We start from the raw sequence: 18,848 nt of genomic DNA on the forward strand, positions 1-18,848 counted from the left end.
CTAAAAGAGTTGAACCTTAGTTTTGATTGAGCCGTTCTGAAACACTCTTTCTGTAGAAAATGCAAGTGGAGATTCGGAGCGCTAAGAGGGTAATAGTGGAAAAAGGAATGTCTCCACATATAAACTACACAGAATCATTCTGTGAAACTTCTTTCTGATCTGTGCATTCAGCTAACAGAGTTAAACCATACTTTTGATTGAGCAGATCTGAACACTCTTTCTGTAGAAAATGCAACTGGACATTTGGAGCGCTAAGAGAGTAGTAGTGGAAAAAGGAATATATTCAAATATAAACTACACAGAAGCATTCTGTGAAACTTCTTTCTGTTCTGAGCATTCAGCTAACAGAGTTAAACCATACTTTTGATTGAGCAGTTTTGAAACACTCTGTCTGTAGAATATGCAACTGGACATTCGTAGCGCTAAGTGGGTAAGAGTGGAAAAAAGAATATGTTCAAATATAAACTACACAGAAGCATTGTATGAAACTTCTTTCTGTTCTGTGCATTCAACTAACAGAGTTGAACCTTACTTTTGATTGAGCCTTTCTGAAACACTCTTTCTGTAGAAACTGCAATTGGAAATTCTGAGCGCTAAGAGGCCTATATTGGGAAAAATAATATCTTCAAATAAAAACTACACAGAAGCATTGTGTGAAACTTATTTCTGATATGTTCATTAAGCTAACAGAGTTAAACCATACTTTTGATTGCGCAGTTCTGAACACTCTTTCTGTAGAAAATGCAAGTGGACATTCTGAGCGCTAAGAGGGTAATAGTGGAAAAAGGAATATATTCAAATATAAACTACACAGTAGCATTCTGTGAAAATTCTTTCTGTTCTGTGCATTCAACTAACAGAGTTGAACCTTACTTTTGATTGAGCCGTTCTGAAACACTCTTTCTGTAGAAACTGCAATTGGACATGCTAAGCGCTAAGAGGCCTACATTGGGAAAAAGAATATCTTCAAATAAAAACTACACAGATGCATTCTGTGAAACTTATTTCTGATCTGTAAATTCAGTTAACAGAGATAAAACATATTTTTGATTGAGCAGTTATGAAACACTCCTTTTGTAGAAAATGCAAGTGGAGATTCGGAGCGCTAAGAGGGTAATAGTGGAAAAAGGAATGTCTTCAAATATAAACTACACAGAATCATTCGGTGAAACTTCTTTCTGATCTGTGCATTCAGCTAACAGAGTTAAACCATACTTTTGATTGAGCAGATCTGAACACTCTTTCTGTAGAAAATGCAACTGGACATTTGGAGCGCTAAGAGAGTAGTAGTGGAAAAAGGAATATATTCAAATATAAACTACACAGAAGCATTCTGTGAAACTTCTTTCTGATCTGAGCATTCAGCTAACAGAGTTAAACCATACTTTTGATTGAGCAGTTTTGAAACACTCTGTCTGTAGAAAATGCAACTGGACATTCGTAGCGCTAAGTGGGTAATAGTGGAAAAAAGAATATGTTCAAATATAAACTACACAGAAGCATTGTATGAAACTTCTTTCTGTTCTGTGCATTCAACTAACAGAGTTGAACCTTACTTTTGATTGAGCCTTTCTGAAACACTCTTTCTGTAGAAACTGCAATTGGACATTCTGAGCGCTAAGAGGCCTATATTGGGAAAAATAATATCTTCAAATAAAAACTACACAGAAGCATTGTGTGAAACTTATTTCTGATATGTTCATTAAGCTAACGGAGTTAAACCATACTTTTGATTGCGCAGTTCTAAACACTCTTTCTGTAGAAAATGCAAGTGGACATTCTGAGCGCTAAGAGGGTAATAGTGGAAAAAGGAATATATTCAAATATAAACTACACAGTAGCATTCTGTGAAAATTCTTTCTGTTCTGTGCATTCAACTAACAGAGTTGAACCTTACTTTTGATTGAGCCGTTCTGAAACACTCTTTCTGTAGAAACTGCAATTGGACATGCTAAGCGCTAAGAGGCCTAAATTGGGAAAAAGATTATCTTCAAATAAAAACTACACCGATGCATTCTGTGAAACTTATTTCTGATCTGTAAATTCAGTTAACAGAGATAAAACATATTTTTGATTGAGCAGTTATGAAACACTCTTTTTGTAGAAAATGCAAGTGGAGATTCGGAGCGCTAAGAGGGTAATAGTGGAAAAAGGAATGTCTTCAAATATAAAATAAACAGAATCATTCGGGGAAACTTCTTTCTGATCTGTGCATTCAGCTAACAGAGTTAAACCATACTTTTGATTGAGCAGATCTGAACACTCTTTCTGTAGAAAATGCAACTGGACATTTGGAGCGCTAAGAGCGTAGTAGTGGAAAAAGGAATATATTCAAATATAAACTACACAGAAGCAATCTGTGAAACTTCTTTCTTATCTGAGCATTCAGCTAACAGATTTAAACCATACTTTTGATTGAGCAGTTTTGAAACACTCTGTCTGTAGAAAATGCAACTGGACATTCGTAGCGCTAAGTGGGTAATAGTGGAAAAAAGAATATTTTCAAATATAAACTACACAGAAGCATTCTATGAAACTTCTTTCTGTTCTGTGCATTCAAATAACAGAGTTGAACCTTACTTTTGATTGAGCCGTTCTGAAACACTCTTTCTGTAGAAACTGCAATTGGACATTCTGAGCGCTAAGAGGCCTATATTGGGAAAAAGAATGTCTACAAATAAAAACTACACAGAAGAATTGTGTGAAACTTCTTTCTGTTCTGTTTGTTCAACTAAAAGAGTTGAACCTTAGTTTTGATTGAGCCGTTCTGAAACACTCTTTCTGTAGAAAATGCAAGTGGAGATTCGGAGCGCTAAGAGGGTAATAGTGGAAAAAGGAATGTCTCCACATATAAACTACACAGAATCATTCTGTGAAACTTCTTTCTGATCTGTGCATTCAGCTAACAGAGTTAAACCATACTTTTGATTGAGCAGATCTGAACACTCTTTCTGTAGAAAATGCAACTGGACATTTGGAGCGCTAAGAGAGTAGTAGTGGAAAAAGGAATATATTCAAATATAAACTACACAGAAGCATTCTGTGAAACTTCTTTCTGTTCTGAGCATTCAGCTAACAGAGTTAAACCATACTTTTGATTGAGCAGTTTTGAAACACTCTGTCTGTAGAATATGCAACTGGACATTCGTAGCGCTAAGTGGGTAAGAGTGGAAAAAAGAATATGTTCAAATATAAACTACACAGAAGCATTGTATGAAACTTCTTTCTGTTCTGTGCATTCAACTAACAGAGTTGAACCTTACTTTTGATTGAGCCTTTCTGAAACACTCTTTCTGTAGAAACTGCAATTGGAAATTCTGAGCGCTAAGAGGCCTATATTGGGAAAAATAATATCTTCAAATAAAAACTACACAGAAGCATTGTGTGAAACTTATTTCTGATATGTTCATTAAGCTAACAGAGTTAAACCATACTTTTGATTGCGCAGTTCTGAACACTCTTTCTGTAGAAAATGCAAGTGGACATTCTGAGCGCTAAGAGGGTAATAGTGGAAAAAGGAATATATTCAAATATAAACTACACAGTAGCATTCTGTGAAAATTCTTTCTGTTCTGTGCATTCAACTAACAGAGTTGAACCTTACTTTTGATTGAGCCGTTCTGAAACACTCTTTCTGTAGAAACTGCAATTGGACATGCTAAGCGCTAAGAGGCCTACATTGGGAAAAAGAATATCTTCAAATAAAAACTACACAGATGCATTCTGTGAAACTTATTTCTGATCTGTAAATTCAGTTAACAGAGATAAAACATATTTTTGATTGAGCAGTTATGAAACACTCCTTTTGTAGAAAATGCAAGTGGAGATTCGGAGCGCTAAGAGGGTAATAGTGGAAAAAGGAATGTCTTCAAATATAAACTACACAGAATCATTCGGTGAAACTTCTTTCTGATCTGTGCATTCAGCTAACAGAGTTAAACCATACTTTTGATTGAGCAGATCTGAACACTCTTTCTGTAGAAAATGCAACTGGACATTTGGAGCGCTAAGAGAGTAGTAGTGGAAAAAGGAATATATTCAAATATAAACTACACAGAAGCATTCTGTGAAACTTCTTTCTGATCTGAGCATTCAGCTAACAGAGTTAAACCATACTTTTGATTGAGCAGTTTTGAAACACTCTGTCTGTAGAAAATGCAACTGGACATTCGTAGCGCTAAGTGGGTAATAGTGGAAAAAAGAATATGTTCAAATATAAACTACACAGAAGCATTGTATGAAACTTCTTTCTGTTCTGTGCATTCAACTAACAGAGTTGAACCTTACTTTTGATTGAGCCTTTCTGAAACACTCTTTCTGTAGAAACTGCAATTGGACATTCTGAGCGCTAAGAGGCCTATATTGGGAAAAATAATATCTTCAAATAAAAACTACACAGAAGCATTGTGTGAAACTTATTTCTGATATGTTCATTAAGCTAACGGAGTTAAACCATACTTTTGATTGCGCAGTTCTAAACACTCTTTCTGTAGAAAATGCAAGTGGACATTCTGAGCGCTAAGAGGGTAATAGTGGAAAAAGGAATATATTCAAATATAAACTACACAGTAGCATTCTGTGAAAATTCTTTCTGTTCTGTGCATTCAACTAACAGAGTTGAACCTTACTTTTGATTGAGCCGTTCTGAAACACTCTTTCTGTAGAAACTGCAATTGGACATGCTAAGCGCTAAGAGGCCTAAATTGGGAAAAAGATTATCTTCAAATAAAAACTACACCGATGCATTCTGTGAAACTTATTTCTGATCTGTAAATTCAGTTAACAGAGATAAAACATATTTTTGATTGAGCAGTTATGAAACACTCTTTTTGTAGAAAATGCAAGTGGAGATTCGGAGCGCTAAGAGGGTAATAGTGGAAAAAGGAATGTCTTCAAATATAAAATAAACAGAATCATTCGGGGAAACTTCTTTCTGATCTGTGCATTCAGCTAACAGAGTTAAACCATACTTTTGATTGAGCAGATCTGAACACTCTTTCTGTAGAAAATGCAACTGGACATTTGGAGCGCTAAGAGCGTAGTAGTGGAAAAAGGAATATATTCAAATATAAACTACACAGAAGCAATCTGTGAAACTTCTTTCTTATCTGAGCATTCAGCTAACAGATTTAAACCATACTTTTGATTGAGCAGTTTTGAAACACTCTGTCTGTAGAAAATGCAACTGGACATTCGTAGCGCTAAGTGGGTAATAGTGGAAAAAAGAATATTTTCAAATATAAACTACACAGAAGCATTCTATGAAACTTCTTTCTGTTCTGTGCATTCAAATAACAGAGTTGAACCTTACTTTTGATTGAGCCGTTCTGAAACACTCTTTCTGTAGAAACTGCAATTGGACATTCTGAGCGCTAAGAGGCCTATATTGGGAAAAAGAATGTCTACAAATAAAAACTACACAGAAGAATTGTGTGAAACTTCTTTCTGTTCTGTTTGTTCAACTAAAAGAGTTGAACCTTAGTTTTGATTGAGCCGTTCTGAAACACTCTTTCTGTAGAAAATGCAAGTGGAGATTCGGAGCGCTAAGAGGGTAATAGTGGAAAAAGGAATGTCTCCACATATAAACTACACAGAATCATTCTGTGAAACTTCTTTCTGATCTGTGCATTCAGCTAACAGAGTTAAACCATACTTTTGATTGAGCAGATCTGAACACTCTTTCTGTAGAAAATGCAACTGGACATTTGGAGCGCTAAGAGAGTAGTAGTGGAAAAAGGAATATATTCAAATATAAACTACACAGAAGCATTCTGTGAAACTTCTTTCTGTTCTGAGCATTCAGCTAACAGAGTTAAACCATACTTTTGATTGAGCAGTTTTGAAACACTCTGTCTGTAGAATATGCAACTGGACATTCGTAGCGCTAAGTGGGTAAGAGTGGAAAAAAGAATATGTTCAAATATAAACTACACAGAAGCATTGTATGAAACTTCTTTCTGTTCTGTGCATTCAACTAACAGAGTTGAACCTTACTTTTGATTGAGCCTTTCTGAAACACTCTTTCTGTAGAAACTGCAATTGGAAATTCTGAGCGCTAAGAGGCCTATATTGGGAAAAATAATATCTTCAAATAAAAACTACACAGAAGCATTGTGTGAAACTTATTTCTGATATGTTCATTAAGCTAACAGAGTTAAACCATACTTTTGATTGCGCAGTTCTGAACACTCTTTCTGTAGAAAATGCAAGTGGACATTCTGAGCGCTAAGAGGGTAATAGTGGAAAAAGGAATATATTCAAATATAAACTACACAGTAGCATTCTGTGAAAATTCTTTCTGTTCTGTGCATTCAACTAACAGAGTTGAACCTTACTTTTGATTGAGCCGTTCTGAAACACTCTTTCTGTAGAAACTGCAATTGGACATGCTAAGCGCTAAGAGGCCTACATTGGGAAAAAGAATATCTTCAAATAAAAACTACACAGATGCATTCTGTGAAACTTATTTCTGATCTGTAAATTCAGTTAACAGAGATAAAACATATTTTTGATTGAGCAGTTATGAAACACTCCTTTTGTAGAAAATGCAAGTGGAGATTCGGAGCGCTAAGAGGGTAATAGTGGAAAAAGGAATGTCTTCAAATATAAACTACACAGAATCATTCGGTGAAACTTCTTTCTGATCTGTGCATTCAGCTAACAGAGTTAAACCATACTTTTGATTGAGCAGATCTGAACACTCTTTCTGTAGAAAATGCAACTGGACATTTGGAGCGCTAAGAGAGTAGTAGTGGAAAAAGGAATATATTCAAATATAAACTACACAGAAGCATTCTGTGAAACTTCTTTCTGATCTGAGCATTCAGCTAACAGAGTTAAACCATACTTTTGATTGAGCAGTTTTGAAACACTCTGTCTGTAGAAAATGCAACTGGACATTCGTAGCGCTAAGTGGGTAATAGTGGAAAAAAGAATATGTTCAAATATAAACTACACAGAAGCATTGTATGAAACTTCTTTCTGTTCTGTGCATTCAACTAACAGAGTTGAACCTTACTTTTGATTGAGCCTTTCTGAAACACTCTTTCTGTAGAAACTGCAATTGGACATTCTGAGCGCTAAGAGGCCTATATTGGGAAAAATAATATCTTCAAATAAAAACTACACAGAAGAATTGTGTGAAACTTATTTCTGATATGTTCATTAAGCTAACGGAGTTAAACCATACTTTTGATTGCGCAGTTCTAAACACTCTTTCTGTAGAAAATGCAAGTGGACATTCTGAGCGCTAAGAGGGTAATAGTGGAAAAAGGAATATATTCAAATATAAACTACACAGTAGCATTCTGTGAAAATTCTTTCTGTTCTGTGCATTCAACTAACAGAGTTGAACCTTACTTTTGATTGAGCCGTTCTGAAACACTCTTTCTGTAGAAACTGCAATTGGACATGCTAAGCGCTAAGAGGCCTAAATTGGGAAAAAGATTATCTTCAAATAAAAACTACACCGATGCATTCTGTGAAACTTATTTCTGATCTGTAAATTCAGTTAACAGAGATAAAACATATTTTTGATTGAGCAGTTATGAAACACTCTTTTTGTAGAAAATGCAAGTGGAGATTCGGAGCGCTAAGAGGGTAATAGTGGAAAAAGGAATGTCTTCAAATATAAAATAAACAGAATCATTCGGGGAAACTTCTTTCTGATCTGTGCATTCAGCTAACAGAGTTAAACCATACTTTTGATTGAGCAGATCTGAACACTCTTTCTGTAGAAAATGCAACTGGACATTTGGAGCGCTAAGAGCGTAGTAGTGGAAAAAGGAATATATTCAAATATAAACTACACAGAAGCAATCTGTGAAACTTCTTTCTTATCTGAGCATTCAGCTAACAGATTTAAACCATACTTTTGATTGAGCAGTTTTGAAACACTCTGTCTGTAGAAAATGCAACAGGACATTCGTAGCGCTAAGTGGGTAATAGTGGAAAAAAGAATATTTTCAAATATAAACTACACAGAAGCATTCTATGAAACTTCTTTCTGTTCTGTGCATTCAAATAACAGAGTTGAACCTTACTTTTGATTGAGCCGTTCTGAAACACTCTTTCTGTAGAAACTGCAATTGGACATTCTGAGCGCTAAGAGGCCTATATTGGGAAAAAGAATGTCTACAAATAAAAACTACACAGAAGAATTGTGTGAAACTTCTTTCTGTTCTGTTTGTTCAACTAAAAGAGTTGAACCTTAGTTTTGATTGAGCCGTTCTGAAACACTCTTTCTGTAGAAAATGCAAGTGGAGATTCGGAGCGCTAAGAGGGTAATAGTGGAAAAAGGAATGTCTCCAAATATAAACTACACAGAATCATTCTGTGAAACTTCTTTCTGATCTGTGCATTCAGCTAACAGAGTTAAACCATACTTTTGATTGAGCAGATCTGAACACTCTTTCTGTAGAAAATGCAACTGGACATTTGGAGCGCTAAGAGAGTAGTAGTGGAAAAAGGAATATATTCAAATATAAACTACACAGAAGCATTCTGTGAAACTTCTTTCTGTTCTGAGCATTCAGCTAACAGAGTTAAACCATACTTTTGATTGAGCAGTTTTGAAACACTCTGTCTGTAGAATATGCAACTGGACATTCGTAGCGCTAAGTGGGTAAGAGTGGAAAAAAGAATATGTTCAAATATAAACTACACAGAAGCATTGTATGAAACTTCTTTCTGTTCTGTGCATTCAACTAACAGAGTTGAACCTTACTTTTGATTGAGCCTTTCTGAAACACTCTTTCTGTAGAAACTGCAATTGGAAATTCTGAGCGCTAAGAGGCCTATATTGGGAAAAATAATATCTTCAAATAAAAACTACACAGAAGCATTGTGTGAAACTTATTTCTGATATGTTCATTAAGCTAACAGAGTTAAACCATACTTTTGATTGCGCAGTTCTGAACACTCTTTCTGTAGAAAATGCAAGTGGACATTCTGAGCGCTAAGAGGGTAATAGTGGAAAAAGGAATATATTCAAATATAAACTACACAGTAGCATTCTGTGAAAATTCTTTCTGTTCTGTGCATTCAACTAACAGAGTTGAACCTTACTTTTGATTGAGCCGTTCTGAAACACTCTTTCTGTAGAAACTGCAATTGGACATGCTAAGCGCTAAGAGGCCTACATTGGGAAAAAGAATATCTTCAAATAAAAACTACACAGATGCATTCTGTGAAACTTATTTCTGATCTGTAAATTCAGTTAACAGAGATAAAACATATTTTTGATTGAGCAGTTATGAAACACTCCTTTTGTAGAAAATGCAAGTGGAGATTCGGAGCGCTAAGAGGGTAATAGTGGAAAAAGGAATGTCTTCAAATATAAACTACACAGAATCATTCGGTGAAACTTCTTTCTGATCTGTGCATTCAGCTAACAGAGTTAAACCATACTTTTGATTGAGCAGATCTGAACACTCTTTCTGTAGAAAATGCAACTGGACATTTGGAGCGCTAAGAGAGTAGTAGTGGAAAAAGGAATATATTCAAATATAAACTACACAGAAGCATTCTGTGAAACTTCTTTCTGATCTGAGCATTCAGCTAACAGAGTTAAACCATACTTTTGATTGAGCAGTTTTGAAACACTCTGTCTGTAGAAAATGCAACTGGACATTCGTAGCGCTAAGTGGGTAATAGTGGAAAAAAGAATATGTTCAAATATAAACTACACAGAAGCATTGTATGAAACTTCTTTCTGTTCTGTGCATTCAACTAACAGAGTTGAACCTTACTTTTGATTGAGCCTTTCTGAAACACTCTTTCTGTAGAAACTGCAATTGGACATTCTGAGCGCTAAGAGGCCTATATTGGGAAAAATAATATCTTCAAATAAAAACTACACAGAAGCATTGTGTGAAACTTATTTCTGATATGTTCATTAAGCTAACGGAGTTAAACCATACTTTTGATTGCGCAGTTCTAAACACTCTTTCTGTAGAAAATGCAAGTGGACATTCTGAGCGCTAAGAGGGTAATAGTGGAAAAAGGAATATATTCAAATATAAACTACACAGTAGCATTCTGTGAAAATTCTTTCTGTTCTGTGCATTCAACTAACAGAGTTGAACCTTACTTTTGATTGAGCCGTTCTGAAACACTCTTTCTGTAGAAACTGCAATTGGACATGCTAAGCGCTAAGAGGCCTAAATTGGGAAAAAGATTATCTTCAAATAAAAACTACACCGATGCATTCTGTGAAACTTATTTCTGATCTGTAAATTCAGTTAACAGAGATAAAACATATTTTTGATTGAGCAGTTATGAAACACTCTTTTTGTAGAAAATGCAAGTGGAGATTCGGAGCGCTAAGAGGGTAATAGTGGAAAAAGGAATGTCTTCAAATATAAAATAAACAGAATCATTCGGGGAAACTTCTTTCTGATCTGTGCATTCAGCTAACAGAGTTAAACCATACTTTTGATTGAGCAGATCTGAACACTCTTTCTGTAGAAAATGCAACTGGACATTTGGAGCGCTAAGAGCGTAGTAGTGGAAAAAGGAATATATTCAAATATAAACTACACAGAAGCAATCTGTGAAACTTCTTTCTTATCTGAGCATTCAGCTAACAGATTTAAACCATACTTTTGATTGAGCAGTTTTGAAACACTCTGTCTGTAGAAAATGCAACTGGACATTCGTAGCGCTAAGTGGGTAATAGTGGAAAAAAGAATATTTTCAAATATAAACTACACAGAAGCATTCTATGAAACTTCTTTCTGTTCTGTGCATTCAAATAACAGAGTTGAACCTTACTTTTGATTGAGCCGTTCTGAAACACTCTTTCTGTAGAAACTGCAATTGGACATTCTGAGCGCTAAGAGGCCTATATTGGGAAAAAGAATGTCTACAAATAAAAACTACACAGAAGAATTGTGTGAAACTTCTTTCTGTTCTGTTTGTTCAACTAAAAGAGTTGAACCTTAGTTTTGATTGAGCCGTTCTGAAACACTCTTTCTGTAGAAAATGCAAGTGGAGATTCGGAGCGCTAAGAGGGTAATAGTGGAAAAAGGAATGTCTCCACATATAAACTACACAGAATCATTCTGTGAAACTTCTTTCTGATCTGTGCATTCAGCTAACAGAGTTAAACCATACTTTTGATTGAGCAGATCTGAACACTCTTTCTGTAGAAAATGCAACTGGACATTTGGAGCGCTAAGAGAGTAGTAGTGGAAAAAGGAATATATTCAAATATAAACTACACAGAAGCATTCTGTGAAACTTCTTTCTGTTCTGAGCATTCAGCTAACAGAGTTAAACCATACTTTTGATTGAGCAGTTTTGAAACACTCTGTCTGTAGAATATGCAACTGGACATTCGTAGCGCTAAGTGGGTAAGAGTGGAAAAAAGAATATGTTCAAATATAAACTACACAGAAGCATTGTATGAAACTTCTTTCTGTTCTGTGCATTCAACTAACAGAGTTGAACCTTACTTTTGATTGAGCCTTTCTGAAACACTCTTTCTGTAGAAACTGCAATTGGAAATTCTGAGCGCTAAGAGGCCTATATTGGGAAAAATAATATCTTCAAATAAAAACTACACAGAAGCATTGTGTGAAACTTATTTCTGATATGTTCATTAAGCTAACAGAGTTAAACCATACTTTTGATTGCGCAGTTCTGAACACTCTTTCTGTAGAAAATGCAAGTGGACATTCTGAGCGCTAAGAGGGTAATAGTGGAAAAAGGAATATATTCAAATATAAACTACACAGTAGCATTCTGTGAAAATTCTTTCTGTTCTGTGCATTCAACTAACAGAGTTGAACCTTACTTTTGATTGAGCCGTTCTGAAACACTCTTTCTGTAGAAACTGCAATTGGACATGCTAAGCGCTAAGAGGCCTACATTGGGAAAAAGAATATCTTCAAATAAAAACTACACAGATGCATTCTGTGAAACTTATTTCTGATCTGTAAATTCAGTTAACAGAGATAAAACATATTTTTGATTGAGCAGTTATGAAACACTCCTTTTGTAGAAAATGCAAGTGGAGATTCGGAGCGCTAAGAGGGTAATAGTGGAAAAAGGAATGTCTTCAAATATAAACTACACAGAATCATTCGGTGAAACTTCTTTCTGATCTGTGCATTCAGCTAACAGAGTTAAACCATACTTTTGATTGAGCAGATCTGAACACTCTTTCTGTAGAAAATGCAACTGGACATTTGGAGCGCTAAGAGAGTAGTAGTGGAAAAAGGAATATATTCAAATATAAACTACACAGAAGCATTCTGTGAAACTTCTTTCTGATCTGAGCATTCAGCTAACAGAGTTAAACCATACTTTTGATTGAGCAGTTTTGAAACACTCTGTCTGTAGAAAATGCAACTGGACATTCGTAGCGCTAAGTGGGTAATAGTGGAAAAAAGAATATGTTCAAATATAAACTACACAGAAGCATTGTATGAAACTTCTTTCTGTTCTGTGCATTCAACTAACAGAGTTGAACCTTACTTTTGATTGAGCCTTTCTGAAACACTCTTTCTGTAGAAACTGCAATTGGACATTCTGAGCGCTAAGAGGCCTATATTGGGAAAAATAATATCTTCAAATAAAAACTACACAGAAGCATTGTGTGAAACTTATTTCTGATATGTTCATTAAGCTAACGGAGTTAAACCATACTTTTGATTGCGCAGTTCTAAACACTCTTTCTGTAGAAAATGCAAGTGGACATTCTGAGCGCTAAGAGGGTAATAGTGGAAAAAGGAATATATTCAAATATAAACTACACAGTAGCATTCTGTGAAAATTCTTTCTGTTCTGTGCATTCAACTAACAGAGTTGAACCTTACTTTTGATTGAGCCGTTCTGAAACACTCTTTCTGTAGAAACTGCAATTGGACATGCTAAGCGCTAAGAGGCCTAAATTGGGAAAAAGATTATCTTCAAATAAAAACTACACCGATGCATTCTGTGAAACTTATTTCTGATCTGTAAATTCAGTTAACAGAGATAAAACATATTTTTGATTGAGCAGTTATGAAACACTCTTTTTGTAGAAAATGCAAGTGGAGATTCGGAGCGCTAAGAGGGTAATAGTGGAAAAAGGAATGTCTTCAAATATAAAATAAACAGAATCATTCGGGGAAACTTCTTTCTGATCTGTGCATTCAGCTAACAGAGTTAAACCATACTTTTGATTGAGCAGATCTGAACACTCTTTCTGTAGAAAATGCAACTGGACATTTGGAGCGCTAAGAGCGTAGTAGTGGAAAAAGGAATATATTCAAATATAAACTACACAGAAGCAATCTGTGAAACTTCTTTCTTATCTGAGCATTCAGCTAACAGATTTAAACCATACTTTTGATTGAGCAGTTTTGAAACACTCTGTCTGTAGAAAATGCAACTGGACATTCGTAGCGCTAAGTGGGTAATAGTGGAAAAAAGAATATTTTCAAATATAAACTACACAGAAGCATTCTATGAAACTTCTTTCTGTTCTGTGCATTCAAATAACAGAGTTGAACCTTACTTTTGATTGAGCCGTTCTGAAACACTCTTTCTGTAGAAACTGCAATTGGACATTCTGAGCGCTAAGAGGCCTATATTGGGAAAAAGAATGTCTACAAATAAAAACTACACAGAAGAATTGTGTGAAACTTCTTTCTGTTCTGTTTGTTCAACTAAAAGAGTTGAACCTTAGTTTTGAGTGAGCCGTTCTGAAACACTCTTTCTGTAGAAAATGCAAGTGGAGATTCGGAGCGCTAAGAGGGTAATAGTGGAAAAAGGAATGTCTCCAAATATAAACTACACAGAATCATTCTGTGAAACTTCTTTCTGATCTGTGCATTCAGCTAACAGAGTTAAACCATACTTTTGATTGAGCAGATCTGAACACTCTTTCTGTAGAAAATGCAACTGGACATTTGGAGCGCTAAGAGAGTAGTAGTGGAAAAAGGAATATATTCAAATATAAACTACACAGAAGCATTCTGTGAAACTTCTTTCTGTTCTGAGCATTCAGCTAACAGAGTTAAACCATACTTTTGATTGAGCAGTTTTGAAACACTCTGTCTGTAGAATATGCAACTGGACATTCGTAGCGCTAAGTGGGTAAGAGTGGAAAAAAGAATATGTTCAAATATAAACTACACAGAAGCATTGTATGAAACTTCTTTCTGTTCTGTGCATTCAACTAACAGAGTTGAACCTTACTTTTGATTGAGCCTTTCTGAAACACTCTTTCTGTAGAAACTGCAATTGGAAATTCTGAGCGCTAAGAGGCCTATATTGGGAAAAATAATATCTTCAAATAAAAACTACACAGAAGCATTGTGTGAAACTTATTTCTGATATGTTCATTAAGCTAACAGAGTTAAACCATACTTTTGATTGCGCAGTTCTGAACACTCTTTCTGTAGAAAATGCAAGTGGACATTCTGAGCGCTAAGAGGGTAATAGTGGAAAAAGGAATATATTCAAATATAAACTACACAGTAGCATTCTGTGAAAATTCTTTCTGTTCTGTGCATTCAACTAACAGAGTTGAACCTTACTTTTGATTGAGCCGTTCTGAAACACTCTTTCTGTAGAAACTGCAATTGGACATGCTAAGCGCTAAGAGGCCTACATTGGGAAAAAGAATATCTTCAAATAAAAACTACACAGATGCATTCTGTGAAACTTATTTCTGATCTGTAAATTCAGTTAACAGAGATAAAACATATTTTTGATTGAGCAGTTATGAAACACTCCTTTTGTAGAAAATGCAAGTGGAGATTCGGAGCGCTAAGAGGGTAATAGTGGAAAAAGGAATGTCTTCAAATATAAACTACACAGAACCATTCGGTGAAACTTCTTTCTGATCTGTGCATTCAGCTAACAGAGTTAAACCATACTTTTGATTGAGCAGATCTGAACACTCTTTCTGTAGAAAATGCAACTGGACATTTGGAGCACTAAGAGAGTAGTAGTGGAAAAAGGAATATATTCAAATATAAACTACACAGAAGCATTCTGTGAAACTTCTTTCTGATCTGAGCATTCAGCTAACAGAGTTAAACCATACTTTTGATTGAGCAGTTTTGAAACACTCTGTCTGTAGAAAATGCAACTGGACATTCGTAGCGCTAAGTGGGTAATAGTGGAAAAAAGAATATGTTCAAATATAAACTACACAGAAGCATTGTATGAAACTTCTTTCTGTTCTGTGCATTCAACTAACAGAGTTGAACCTTACTTTTGATTGAGCCTTTCTGAAACACTCTTTCTGTAGAAACTGCAATTGGACATTCTGAGCGCTAAGAGGCCTATATTGGGAAAAATAATATCTTCAAATAAAAACTACACAGAAGCATTGTGTGAAACTTATTTCTGATATGTTCATTAAGCTAACGGAGTTAAACCATACTTTTGATTGCGCAGTTCTAAACACTCTTTCTGTAGAAAATGCAAGTGGACATTCTGAGCGCTAAGAGGGTAATAGTGGAAAAAGGAATATATTCAAATATAAACTACACAGTAGCATTCTGGGAAAATTCTTTCTGTTCTGTGCATTCAACTAACAGAGTTGAACCTTACTTTTGATTGAGCCGTTCTGAAACACTCTTTCTGTAGAAACTGCAATTGGACATGCTAAGCGCTAAGAGGCCTAAATTGGGAAAAAGATTATCTTCAAATAAAAACTACACCGATGCATTCTGTGAAACTTATTTCTGATCTGTAAATTCAGTTAACAGAGATAAAACATATTTTTGATTGAGCAGTTATGAAACACTCTTTTTGTAGAAAATGCAAGTGGAGATTCGGAGCGCTAAGAGGGTAATAGTGGAAAAAGGAATGTCTTCAAATATAAAATAAACAGAATCATTCGGGGAAACTTCTTTCTGATCTGTGCATTCAGCTAACAGAGTTAAACCATACTTTTGATTGAGCAGATCTGAACACTCTTTCTGTAGAAAATGCAACTGGACATTTGGAGCGCTAAGAGCGTAGTAGTGGAAAAAGGAATATATTCAAATATAAACTACACAGAAGCAATCTGTGAAACTTCTTTCTTATCTGAGCATTCAGCTAACAGATTTAAACCATACTTTTGATTGAGCAGTTTTGAAACACTCTGTCTGTAGAAAATGCAACTGGACATTCGTAGCGCTAAGTGGGTAATAGTGGAAAAAAGAATATTTTCAAATATAAACTACACAGAAGCATTCTATGAAACTTCTTTCTGTTCTGTGCATTCAAATAACAGAGTTGAACCTTACTTTTGATTGAGCCGTTCTGAAACACTCTTTCTGTAGAAACTGCAATTGGACATTCTGAGCGCTAAGAGGCCTATATTGGGAAAAAGAATGTCTACAAATAAAAACTACACAGAAGAATTGTGTGAAACTTCTTTCTGTTCTGTTTCTTCAACTAAAAGAGTTGAACCTTAGTTTTGATTGAGCCGTTCTGAAACACTCTTTCTGTAGAAAATGCAAGTGGAGATTCGGAGCGCTAAGAGGGTAATAGTGGAAAAAGGAATGTCTCCAAATATAAACTACACAGAATCATTCTGTGAAACTTCTTTCTGATCTGTGCATTCAGCTAACAGAGTTAAACCATACTTTTGATTGAGCAGATCTGAACACTCTTTCTGTAGAAAATGCAACTGGACATTTGGAGCGCTAAGAGAGTAGTAGTGGAAAAAGGAATATATTCAAATATAAACTACACAGAAGCATTCTGTGAAACTTCTTTCTGTTCTGAGCATTCAGCTAACAGAGTTAAACCATACTTTTGATTGAGCAGTTTTGAAACACTCTGTCTGTAGAATATGCAACTGGACATTCGTAGCGCTAAGTGGGTAAGAGTGGAAAAAAGAATATGTTCAAATATAAACTACACAGAAGCATTGTATGAAACTTCTTTCTGTTCTGTGCATTCAACTAACAGAGTTGAACCTTACTTTTGATTGAGCCTTTCTGAAACACTCTTTCTGTAGAAACTGCAATTGGAAATTCTGAGCGCTAAGAGGCCTATATTGGGAAAAATAATATCTTCAAATAAAAACTACACAGAAGCATTGTGTGAAACTTATTTCTGATATGTTCATTAAGCTAACAGAGTTAAACCATACTTTTGATTGCGCAGTTCTGAACACTCTTTCTGTAGAAAATGCAAGTGGACATTCTGAGCGCTAAGAGGGTAATAGTGGAAAAAGGAATATATTCAAATATAAACTACACAGTAGCATTCTGTGAAAATTCTTTCTGTTCTGTGCATTCAACTAACAGAGTTGAACCTTACTTTTGATTGAGCCGTTCTGAAACACTCTTTCTGTAGAAACTGCAATTGGACATGCTAAGCGCTAAGAGGCCTACATTGGGAAAAAGAATATCTTCAAATAAAAACTACACAGATGCATTCTGTGAAACTTATTTCTGATCTGTAAATTCAGTTAACAGAGATAAAACATATTTTTGATTGAGCAGTTATGAAACACTCCTTTTGTAGAAAATGCAAGTGGAGATTCGGAGCGCTAAGAGGGTAATAGTGGAAAAAGGAATGTCTTCAAATATAAACTACACAGAATCATTCGGTGAAACTTCTTTCTGATCTGTGCATTCAGCTAACAGAGTTAAACCATACTTTTGATTGAGCAGATCTGAACACTCTTTCTGTAGAAAATGCAACTGGACATTTGGAGCGCTAAGAGAGTAGTAGTGGAAAAAGGAATATATTCAAATATAAACTACACAGAAGCATTCTGTGAAACTTCTTTCTGATCTGAGCATTCAGCTAACAGAGTTAAACCATACTTTTGATTGAGCAGTTTTGAAACACTCTGTCTGTAGAAAATGCAACTGGACATTCGTAGCGCTAAGTGGGTAATAGTGGAAAAAAGAATATGTTCAAATATAAACTACACAGAAGCATTGTATGAAACTTCTTTCTGTTCTGTGCATTCAACTAACAGAGTTGAACCTTACTTTTGATTGAGCCTTTCTGAAACACTCTTTCTGTAGAAACTGCAATTGGACATTCTGAGCGCTAAGAGGCCTATATTGGGAAAAATAATATCTTCAAATAAAAACTACACAGAAGCATTGTGTGAAACTTATTTCTGATATGTTCATTAAGCTAACGGAGTTAAACCATACTTTTGATTGCGCAGTTCTAAACACTCTTTCTGTAGAAAATGCAAGTGGACATTCTGAGCGCTAAGAGGGTAATAGTGGAAAAAGGAATATATTCAAATATAAACTACACAGTAGCATTCTGTGAAAATTCTTTCTGTTCTGTGCATTCAACTAACAGAGTTGAACCTTACTTTTGATTGAGCCGTTCTGAAACACTCTTTCTGTAGAAACTGCAATTGGACATGCTAAGCGCTAAGAGGCCTAAATTGGGAAAAAGATTATCTTCAAATAAAAACTACACCGATGCATTCTGTGAAACTTATTTCTGATCTGTAAATTCAGTTAACAGAGATAAAACATATTTTTGATTGAGCAGTTATGAAACACTCTTTTTGTAGAAAATGCAAGTGGAGATTCGGAGCGCTAAGAGGGTAATAGTGGAAAAAGGAATGTCTTCAAATATAAAATAAACAGAATCATTCGGGGAAACTTCTTTCTGATCTGTGCATTCAGCTAACAGAGTTAAACCATACTTTTGATTGAGCAGATCTGAACACTCTTTCTGTAGAAAATGCAACTGGACATTTGGAGCGCTAAGAGCGTAGTAGTGGAAAAAGGAATATATTCAAATATAAACTACACAGAAGCAATCTGTGAAACTTCTTTCTTATCTGAGCATTCAGCTAACAGACTTAAACCATACTTTTGATTGAGCAGTTTTGAAACACTCTGTCTGTAGAAAATGCAACTGGACAT

The sequence above is a fragment of the Symphalangus syndactylus genome, chromosome 2 (assembly GCF_028878055.3).
Source record: "Symphalangus syndactylus isolate Jambi chromosome 2, NHGRI_mSymSyn1-v2.1_pri, whole genome shotgun sequence".
In the NCBI taxonomy this organism is placed as follows: Eukaryota; Metazoa; Chordata; class Mammalia; order Primates; family Hylobatidae; genus Symphalangus; species Symphalangus syndactylus.